The sequence below is a fragment of the Rhinopithecus roxellana genome, chromosome 6 (genome assembly GCF_007565055.1).
Source record: "Rhinopithecus roxellana isolate Shanxi Qingling chromosome 6, ASM756505v1, whole genome shotgun sequence".
NCBI lineage: Eukaryota > Metazoa > Chordata > Mammalia > Primates > Cercopithecidae > Rhinopithecus > Rhinopithecus roxellana.
The window spans coordinates 64,804,156-64,814,415 of NC_044554.1; the positions used below are offsets into that span (position 1 = coordinate 64,804,156).

At 42.7% G+C, this 10,260-nt stretch overlaps 1 non-coding gene across 1 annotated transcript; it reads left to right on the plus strand.

Moving 5' to 3' along the window:
- The first annotated feature begins 372 nt into the window (after positions 1–372).
- On the plus strand, positions 373–434 carry LOC115898454. The gene has a single exon (XR_004058188.1). It is a non-coding gene; the product is annotated as a U7 small nuclear RNA (small nuclear RNA).
- The last annotated feature ends 9,826 nt before the right edge of the window (positions 435–10,260 follow it).

Consider the following 10,260-nt stretch of genomic DNA (forward strand, 5'->3'; position numbering starts at 1 on the left):
AGGTAGGCCCTTTCCCTCCTCCTCCTCCTCTAGCTCTCTCCCCAACTCTGCTGTTGGGAGATTGCTGCCTACCTGTACAGTTGGATTTCCTCCTCAAAGGGTAGCTTCCCAGCAAAGCCACATTCCTACTTCCAAAGCAGGGAGCTCACCAGTGTATACTTACGGATTTTTCTGTCTACTTTCCCTAACTTGGGACATCTGATTGTTCTGCTAGGCCATGCAGCAGTTCCTTTCCTGTCCTCCTGTGCATCTGAAAAAGGCTTAAGCCAGCTCTGCAGCTGAGCTCTTTGCATTTTCTAAGTCCCCCTTCACATACCCGAGGTCCGCTTGTCTTCATATGGTCCCCAATGTACTCTTGGAAAATTAATATGTTAGTGTTACAGCTCTTTGAGAATTTGTCTAGCAGGTCTTTGGGTCTTCACTGGAAAGCCCCTAAAAAAAATTAACATGTTAAATTCCAGGAAAAGCATCTCTTTATTAGCCCCCACTTATTCTTTCATTTATTCATTCTGCATTTATTTAGCATTGTCATTTTTCTATTGAAGATTTCATGCTTTTCTTATCTATTTCGCAAGTTCCTGATATATTAAGAAATTGAGGCCGGGCGCAGTGGCTCACGCCTGTAATCCCAGCACTTTGGGAGGCCGAGGTGAGTGGATCACGAGGTCAGCAGTTCAAGACCAGCCTGGCCAAGATGGTGAAACCCCATCTCTACAAAAAAAATTAGCCGGGCTTGGTGGCACGCGCCTGTAATGCCAGCTACTCCAGAGGCTGAGGCAGAGAATTGCTTAAAACCTGGAGGGGTGGAGGTTGCAGTGAGCTGAGATCACGCCACTGCACTCCAGCCTGGGCAACACAGCGAGACTCCATCTCATAAAAAAAAAAAAAGAAAGAAATTGAGACCTTGTTATTGTACTTACGAAAATATTTCCCTGCCTATTTGCTTTTAGTTTTTTTGTTCTGTTTTGTTTTGTTTTGTTTTTCTTTGAGACAGAGTCTCACTCTGTCGCCCAGGCTGGAGTGCAGTGGCATGATCTCAGTTCACTGCAACCTCTGCCTCCTGGGTTCAAGCAATTCTCCTGTCTCAGCCTCCTGAGTAGCTGGGAGTGCAGGTGAATGCCATGACGCCAGCCAATTTTTGTAATTTTAGTAGAGATGGGGTTTCACCATGCCAGGCTGGTCTCAAACTCCTGACCTCAAGTGATCCATCCGCCTTGGCCTCCCAAAGTGTTGGGATTACAGGCGTGAGCCACCACGCCCGGCTGCTTTTAGTTTTTTGTAAATAATTTTTACTATTTAGTAGTAGAGATTGGGTCTTGCTATGTTACCCAGACTGGTCTTGAATTCCTGGGTTCAAGCAGTCCTCCTGCCTCAGCCTCCCAAAGTGCTGGGATTACAGGCATGAGCCACAACACCTGGCCTATTTGCTTCCAATTTTGTTTATGACTATTTTCTTCTTTTTCACAGTCATTTATTCAACAACTATTTATTAAATGTCAACTATGAAAAACCCACTGGGCAAGGCATTTTGGAACCTGAGCTACTTGCCTTTAGGACACTTCTTCCCTCCTACCTCTTAATTATTTAACTGATAGATCTGAAAGCTTGATAGTATCATCACACCCTTAGATGACAAGGCTCTGGGCCTTATCACTCAAATCACTTAAGTTTATATATGACTCACGTATAATAAAAGCTAAAAATTAATAAAAATGGCCAGGCGCAGTGGCTCACATCTGTAATCTCAGCTCTTCGGGAGGCCAAGGTGGGCGGATCATCTACGGTCAGGAGCTCGAGAGTAGCCTGACCAACATGGTGAAACCCCGTCTTTACTAAAAATACAAAAATTAGCTGGGCATGGTGGCAGATGCCTGTAATCCCAGCTACTCAGGAGGCTGAGGCAGGAGAATTGCTTGAACCCAGGAGGTGGAGGTTGTAGTGAGCTGAGATCATGCCACTGCACTCCAGCCTGGGCAACAAGCGTGAAACTCCGTCTCAAAAAAAATAAAATTAATACAAATACAATATATAATATATACAGTTACAATAACTCAAATTAGTTAAAAAAATCACACAAAATTGACATATGAACACTTATTAATTAACTTCAATTTATTAAATATCAGAGAGAAATAAACCTGCCAGGCCTTGTGCTTATTGGTTAGTGAGCGTTTTCTTTTCTCTGTACAAGTCTGTTTGGGGACCCAAAAGACAACAGGAAGTAGCCTGAAGGTGTAGAATCTGAGCTGGGGGAGCTGCCTAGGGAATTACAGAGGCAAGTGTCACCAAGCTCCAATAGCCTGATGTCCTCACTGTCCCTGCAAGAAGAGACACGCTAAGAGAACCAGATTTCTCACGTTGACATTTCAGGGCATCTTGATTAAAAAAGTAGTGACTTCCAGGACAAACAGACGTGAGTTCAAAGCCAGCCCCACACACTCTGACTGGATGACCTTGCGTGAGTAACTTAATCTTCCTGAGGCTCAGTATTCGCATCAGTTTTCTCTCAATGTGATGTTGAGACACTCCCCGTAGGAGTGTTTTGAAGATGAAATGAAATGATTCAGGTAAAGCAGTTGCACATTGTTTGGCACTGAAGCTCAAAAATTGTTAGTTCTATTTTATTATTATTATCACCACTATTACTATTATCCTATGTCGTGTGCCAGAGGCTGTGCTGGGTGCTGGAAATGCAGCAATGAATAGGACACATGGTCCCTGCCCCATCCCACCTCCAGGGATCTGATTGATCAAAGGAAGCTGAGTTTTTCAGCACCAAACTCAGCCTCATTACACACATGGTCTTATTATATCCCTTCCTGCATTGTCTTTTTGAGAAAAGTCACTTTAAATCCAGGAAAATTTTAGACTATGAATTATTTGAAGCCAAAAATTTAACTTAATTCTTTCTCCACTAAAGAGTACAATAATACATATTTAGAACACTAGTGAGTCCTAATAATCTCTTCTACATGTAGAAGGCTGTCAGTCCCCCAAGTACTTTCATACTCATTTCATCCTGGAAAACAATTAAGTTAGAGAAACAGACATTTTAAAGAAATTACATAATTGAGAAGTGTTAATAGAGCCGCCTATGAAGTTGTGATACCTAGAAGATTCTACAAAAACAGAATTCAACTGGATATATACTTTGTTTAACTTTTTATTATGGAGAATTTAGATCATACACAAAAGTAGACAGATGAGCAGAATAGGTTACAGGTATCCAATCCCCAGCCACCAGCAACCCTATGACCAATTCTGCCCCGTTCACACACACACGTGCTTTCCCCGCGCCTGTGTTATTTGAAGAACATCCTGTACAGCCTGTCAATTCAGCTGCGAATATCTGGTATGCATCTGTAAAAGCTGAAGATTTGAGGCCGGGTGCCGTCGCTCATGCCTGTAATCTCAGCACTTTGGGAGGCCAAGACGGGAGGATCGCTTGAACCCAGGAGCTCGAGACCAACCCAGGCAACAATCTTGGAAGACCTCATCTCTACAAACAAATTAAAAAATGAGCCGGGCCTGGTGGCAGGTACCTGTAGTCCCAGCTACTCAGGAGGCTGAGGCAGGAGGATAGCTTGAGCCAGGGAGGTTGAGGCTGCAGTGAGCTGTAATTGCACCACGGCACTCCAGCCTGAGTGACACAAAAAGAACTTATCTCAGAAAAAAAAAATTAAAAAATAAATAAAGTTTACACATTTTTAACAAAGCTAAAACACTGTTACACAGCTAAAATATCAACAGCGATTCCTAATACCGTCAAACAACATTCAAGTTTCTAATTGTTTCATAAAAGGACACCATTTTAATATCTGCAAGTGAGTTGTGGTTCTCAGAGAAGGAAACATAGGTAAAAGTAAAGAATTCAGTTGAATTGCAACCTCTTTAAGAGCAAATAAATTCTCCTTTGTATTCATTTAGAATGTTTGTGCTTCTTTTTACTGTTTTAAACAAAGCTGCAATGAATATCTTTATACTTACATTTTTGTACACTTGCCCAATTATTTCCTTAAGAGTAACACCTATGAGTAAAAGCCAGAAGGCATGCCTTTGCTTTTTTATTTTGTTTTATTTTTGAGACAGGATCTCACTCTGTCACCCAGGCTGGAGTGCAATGATGCTATCATGGCTTGTTGCAGTCTCGACCTCCTGAGCTCAAGCGATCTTCCCATCTTAGCCTCCCAAATAGCTGGTACCACAGGCACACCACCACTCCTGATACTTTTGTTCTTTTATTTTTATTTTTTGTAGAGACAGGGGTCTCACCATGTTGCCCAGGCTGGTCTCGAACTCCTGGGCCCAAGCCATCTTCTTGCCTTGGCCTCCCAAAGTGTTGAGATTACAGGTGTGAGCCACTAAACACAGCCAGCACACCTTTTAAAGCTCTTGTTCCATACTATGAAATAGCCTTCCTAGGCACACTGTGTGAAAGCGCCCATTTTCTTTTGTTCCATGCACACACAGTCCTAATAGTATTCTCTTGATTTGCAAATGAGGATATGGAGTGGGGGGCACTGGATTAGGGTGGGCCCTAATCCAATGTGACTGGTGTCCTTATAAGAAGAGGAAAATTTGAACAGACAGAGGGAAGATGGCCATGTGATGCCAGAGGCAGAGAGATTAGAGTTAGGGTGCCATGAGCCAAGGAGTGTGTGGGGACATCAGAAGCTGGAAAAAACAAGGAAGGATCCTCCCCTAGTTGGCAGCATGGCCCTGCCAATGCCCTGATTTCAAACTTCCAGCCTCCAGAACAGTGAGAGAATAAATTTATATTGTTATAAATCACCTAATTTGTGATACTTTATTACCACTGCCCTAGGAAACTAATACAGATGGAGCGGAGTGGTTTGTAAAATAGGGAGGGGAAAAGATTTCTTGACACCATCTGCACATTTGCTGGGGATATGTCAGACTAACTCCTTTTAGGACACCAGAAGGCTGTGTTGGATCATGGGGAAGGGATGGGAAGAAGGCAGGCAGATAGTGCTATAGGACACTAGCTACCACAAGGGTGATAAGAATGGGTATCCTCTGGACTTCTAGGGGTACAGGATATCTGGGAGCAGACCAGGGTGAGCTGGGAGCGGAGGTGCAAGGGACCAGAAGAAACAAGGCTTCAGAAGAGCAGCTCCCTCATCAGTATTACCCAGGGAGTCATTTTGGGTACAGGCCACACTCCTGGGTTCCCCTAAGGCACAAATTTCTACTCTTCTCACACCAACAACTCTTTTTTGAGATGGGGTCTTGCCCTGTCACCTAGGCCGGAGTGCAGTGGTGCCATCATAGCTCACTGCAGCCTCGAACTCCGCAACTCAAGGGATCCTCCCACCTCAGCCTCTTGAGTAGTTGGGACTACAAGCATGCGCTACCACGCCCAGCTAATTTTTTTATTTTTTATTTTTGTAGAGACTGGGTCTCCCTGTGTTGTCCAGGCTGGTCTCAAACCCCTGAGCTCAAGTGGTCCTTCTACCTTGGCCTCCCAAAATGTTGGGACTATAGGCATGAGCCATGCAATGGGCCTATACTTTTTAGATTCCATACAAAGGAATACTATTCTGGACATTTCATGTAAATGAATAATTTAATATATGACCTTTTGTGTCTGGTTTTGCTAATGGATGGTACCGTGTAGTTCCTGGCTCTTGGTGTCCCAAACAAAGAACTGGACGTGACACAGATAGCATAGCAAAGCAAAAATTTGTTATGCTTAGTAACACTCCCAGAGAGGAGAGAGCAGGCTGACCAGCGAGTGGTATCAGTCCCAGTTTGTTACATTTCATGGCCTTTTATATGTTTTTTTTTTTTCCACTTGCTCAACCTTACTTTATCTCTTTTGACCAAATTGCTTATCTTTACTGTTATTTTTTTGTGACCAAATTGCTACTGCAAGCCCTTCTTTTTCTTATCTTGCATGTTTCAACTCACTGCTTACTCCCCTATGTACATACCGCTTACTCCCTTATTTTGTGTATTCCACTTCTGCTATTTTGCATGTTTTGCTTTTGCTACTGATTAAGCTAGCTTACGTCCAAGGATCCGCTTCACCTCCAGCTTACTCTGCTATTCTCCTGCCTCAGTTTCTTCCAACTTGCACAATGTTTTCAAGTTTCATCTAAGTTGTAGCTTGTATCAGAATTTCATTCGTGTCCAAGTAATATTCTGTTGTATGGATATACCATATTTTATTACCCATTCATCAATTGATGGACATTTGGGTTAGTTTTCACCCTAGCTATTATGAATAAAGCTGATATGAATATTTGTGTACATGTTTTTGTGTAGATATATGTTTTCAGTTCTCTTGGGTCTACAACTAGGAGTAGAACTGCTGGGTTATATGGTATCTCTGTGTTTAATATTTTGAGGAATTGCCAAACTGTTTTCCAGAGTGGCTGCATCATTCTGTAATTCTACCAGCAATATAGAAAGGTTCCAATTTCCCCACGTCCTGTCAACACTTGTTATTGTCTTTACTTTTTTTAATTTTAGCCAGCCTGGTGGTTGTTAAGTAGTATCTCATTGTGGATTTCATTTGTATTTCCCTAATGACTAATGATGTTGAACATCTTTTTATCAGTATATTGGCTATTTGTAAGCCTCCTTTGGAGAAATGTCTATTCAAATCCTTCACCCAGTTGTAGCCGGGCATGGTCGCAGGCACCTGTAATCCCAGCTACTTGGGAGGCTGAGGCAGGAGAATTGCTTGAACCTGGGAGGCAGAAGCTGCAGTGAGCCGAGATCACCCCACTGCACTCCAGCCTGGGTGATGAGCGAGACTCTGTCTCAAAAAAAAAAAAAAAAGTGGCTGGGCACGATGGCTCACGCCTGTAATCCCAGCACTTTGGGAGGCCGAGGTGAGTGGATCGCCAGAGGTCAGGAGTTCAAGACCACCCTGGCCAACATAGTGAAACCCCATCTCTACTAAATATACAAAAAATTAGCTGGGCATGGTGGCGGGCACCTGTAATCCCAGCTGCAAGGGAGGCTGAGGCAGGAGAACTCCTTGAACCTGGGAGGCGGAGGTTGCAGTGAGCCGAGATTGTGCCATTGCACTCCAGCCTGGGCAACAAGAGCAAAACTCCATCTCAAAAAAAAAAAAAAAAAAATTCTGTGCCTATTTTCAAACCAGGTTATATGTCTTTTTATTTTTCAGTTGTAGAAATTCTTTATATATTCTGGATACAAGTCCCTTATCAGATACATGATTTGCAAATACTTCTCCCATTCAATAGGTCCTCTTGCTTTTAAATGTTATCTTGACTAAGTATAAAATTCTAGTTTGCTAGTTATTTACTTCTTTTTTTTTTTTTTTTGAAACAGGGTTTTCGCTCTGTTGCCCAGGCTGAACTGTAGTTGTGTGATCTCAGCTCACTGCAACCTCTGCCTCCCAGGCTCAAGCAATCCTCCCACCTCAGCCTCCCAGGTAGCTGGGACTACAGGCATGCTCCACCATGCCTGGCTAATTTTTTTTTTTTTTTTTTGGTAGACAAGGGGTTTCGCCATGTTGCCCAGGCTGGTCTCAAACTCCTGGGCTCAAACAAGCTGCCTGCTTCAGCCTCCCAAAGTGCTGGGATTACAGGTGTGAGCGCCCATGCCCAACCTGTTATTTACTCTTATACATTTAAAAATATTATTCCTTTGTCATCTAGCTTCCTTGATGATAGAAGTTGAGGGTTTCATGTCATTCATTGCTTCTCAGCCACTATCTCTTAGAATATTGCCTCTCTCTATTCTATTTTCTCCTTTCAGTACTTCAATTGGATGCATGTTCATCTTACTCAGTCTGGTCTTCATGTCTCTTAATATTTCCTTCATATTTTCCAAGTTTTTGTCCCTCTCTGCTTCATTCTGTATAACTTTTTAGATCTTGTGGGGGAGGGGGTTTGGCTTGTTTTCATTTTTGTATTTTTTTTTTGGTTCACTAATTCTGTCTTCCTCCTATCTAATCTGCTGTTTAACTTGCCCATTGAGTTTTTAATTTTGATTATCATGCCTTTCAGTTTTAGATGTTCTATTGATTTATTTTTTCAAATGTCTCTCATCTGTTTTGATAGCATATGGCACCTTTGTCATGTTTTCAGTTTTTATTTTTCTGTAAACATTTTAAAAATTCTTATTTTTTACTTTATACCTAATAATTCCGTTATAGGAAAATAGAAAGGATATTATGCAGCTGTTTCTTGGGTATGCTGGCATTTGCTCATGTAGGCTTGTTTCTGTGTGGTTTATTTTTTGTGTTTGAGCTTTACTTGTCCAAACTTTTTGTGTGGGAATCATACGTAGCCTGGGTTAACTGTAGCTCCTCCAGAGAAGCTTTGTGCAAAGCTTCTTCAAGGAACTAACAATCCACCGCTAATGTTTGTTCATGTTTGATCTTGTGTTTGCCCAGACCAGGCACAGTACGCATTCTGTTTGCAAATACGCCTGAAGCCCAGGATTGCAAATTCTCAGTGGAAATGTTTTTTCAGGCCCAGAATTATGACTGAAGCAGATACATTTTCCCTTTCTCCTCCTCCTTTTGCTGATGGCCAGATTTCTCCTGGTCCACTCCTCCTTGAGAGCAAAGCGCTTGGGGGCCCCAGCTTTATGCCAGGCTTTGGTTATCAACATTACTCAACAGCCGCCCCCTCTCCCCCAACCTGCAGCCACAGCTTCAGGGTTCTCATTTCTTTGCTTTGTTTGTTTGTTTGTTGTCCCTGTAGCTTTCCTTTCCTCCTCAGCCCTCAAGCTCTGCTATGCATTTAAAGGAATGTTTGTCATGCTTTAGGTGTTTGGTATTAGGAATACTGTCTGATTATCTAGTTCCTATACTGCCTGAAATTGAATCCAGGGGGAAATAGTACAGATACACAAGCAGATCATTTCTAGTGTTCTCAGCCCCACTGGAGCCCGTTATGGATCCATGTGCTTCAGAAGATAAGTTAACCAGACAAGATCAGGCATTCAGGGTGGTATGGCTGTAGACAGAAGATGAGTTAATCAGATAATGGAATTCCTATGCTATTAGATAATTGATGTATGACCTCCCTGGGTAAATTAGAACCTTGACCCAATCAGAATGCATTAGTTGTATTTTTTTAAAAATGTTTTTAAATTTTTATTTATTGAGACAGGGTCTCAGTGTTGCCCAGTCAGGTCTTGAACTTCTGAGCTCAAGTGATCCTCCTGCCTTGGCCTCCCAAAGTGTTGGGATTACAGGTGTGAATCACCACACCCAGCTGTATTTATTTATTTATTTATTTATTTATTTATTTATTTATTTATTTTATGTACTTACTTACTTTTAGAGACAGGGTAGGTATCTCTCTGTTGCCCAGGTTGGAGTGCAGTGGTGCAATCATAACTTGCTGCACCCTCAACCGCCTGGGCTCAAGTGATCCTCCTGAGTCAGTCCCCTGCCCCACTCCCAGTAGCTGAAACTACAGGTACATACCACTGTGCCCAGCTAATTAAATTTTTTGTTTGTAGAGACAGGGTCTCGCTTGGTTGCACAAGCTGGTCTCAAATTCCTAGCCTCAAGTGTTCCTCCCACCTCAGCCTCCCAAAGCACTGGGATTACAGGTGTGAAACTGCTACAGCACCCTAGATAGAATGCATGATTTTTAAGAGGGATTATATAGGTTGGCTGTGTCCCCACCCAAGTCTCATCTTGAATTGTAGTTCCCATAATCCCCATGTGTCCTGAGATGGACCTGGTGGGAGGTAATTGAATCATGGAGCAGTTACCCCCATGCTGCTGTTCTCAAGATAGTGAGTGAGTTCTCATGAGATCTGATGGGTTTCTTAGGGGCTTCTCCCACCCTTTGCTCTGCACTTCTTGCTGCCACCATGTGAAGAAGGATGTGTTTGCTTCCCCTTCCACCATGATTGTAAGTTTCCTGAGGCATCCGCAGCCATGAAGAACTGTGAGTCAATTAAACCTCTTTATAAATTACCCAGTCTCCAGCCGTTCTTTATAGCTCTTTATAGGGGTGTGAGAACAGACTAACAAGGGGTTTGAAGATGGGTAATCAGTGCTAGATCTTGCAAATGGCCAGGAGGAGGGATGTTAGTGACAAAGGTTTGTTTTTCCGAGACCCTTCAATCAATCACCCTCATGCTTAATTTTCCTACATGGAGCTTTAGGGGAAGCCATGAGGAACATGGTTTCTGACACATAGTAAGTGTTCAGTAAATATTTGCTGACCAGATATAGTGGAAGTGCCTTATCTTCTAGTCTGTTTGGTCTCAGCTGCAGAAGCGAGATGATGGGGA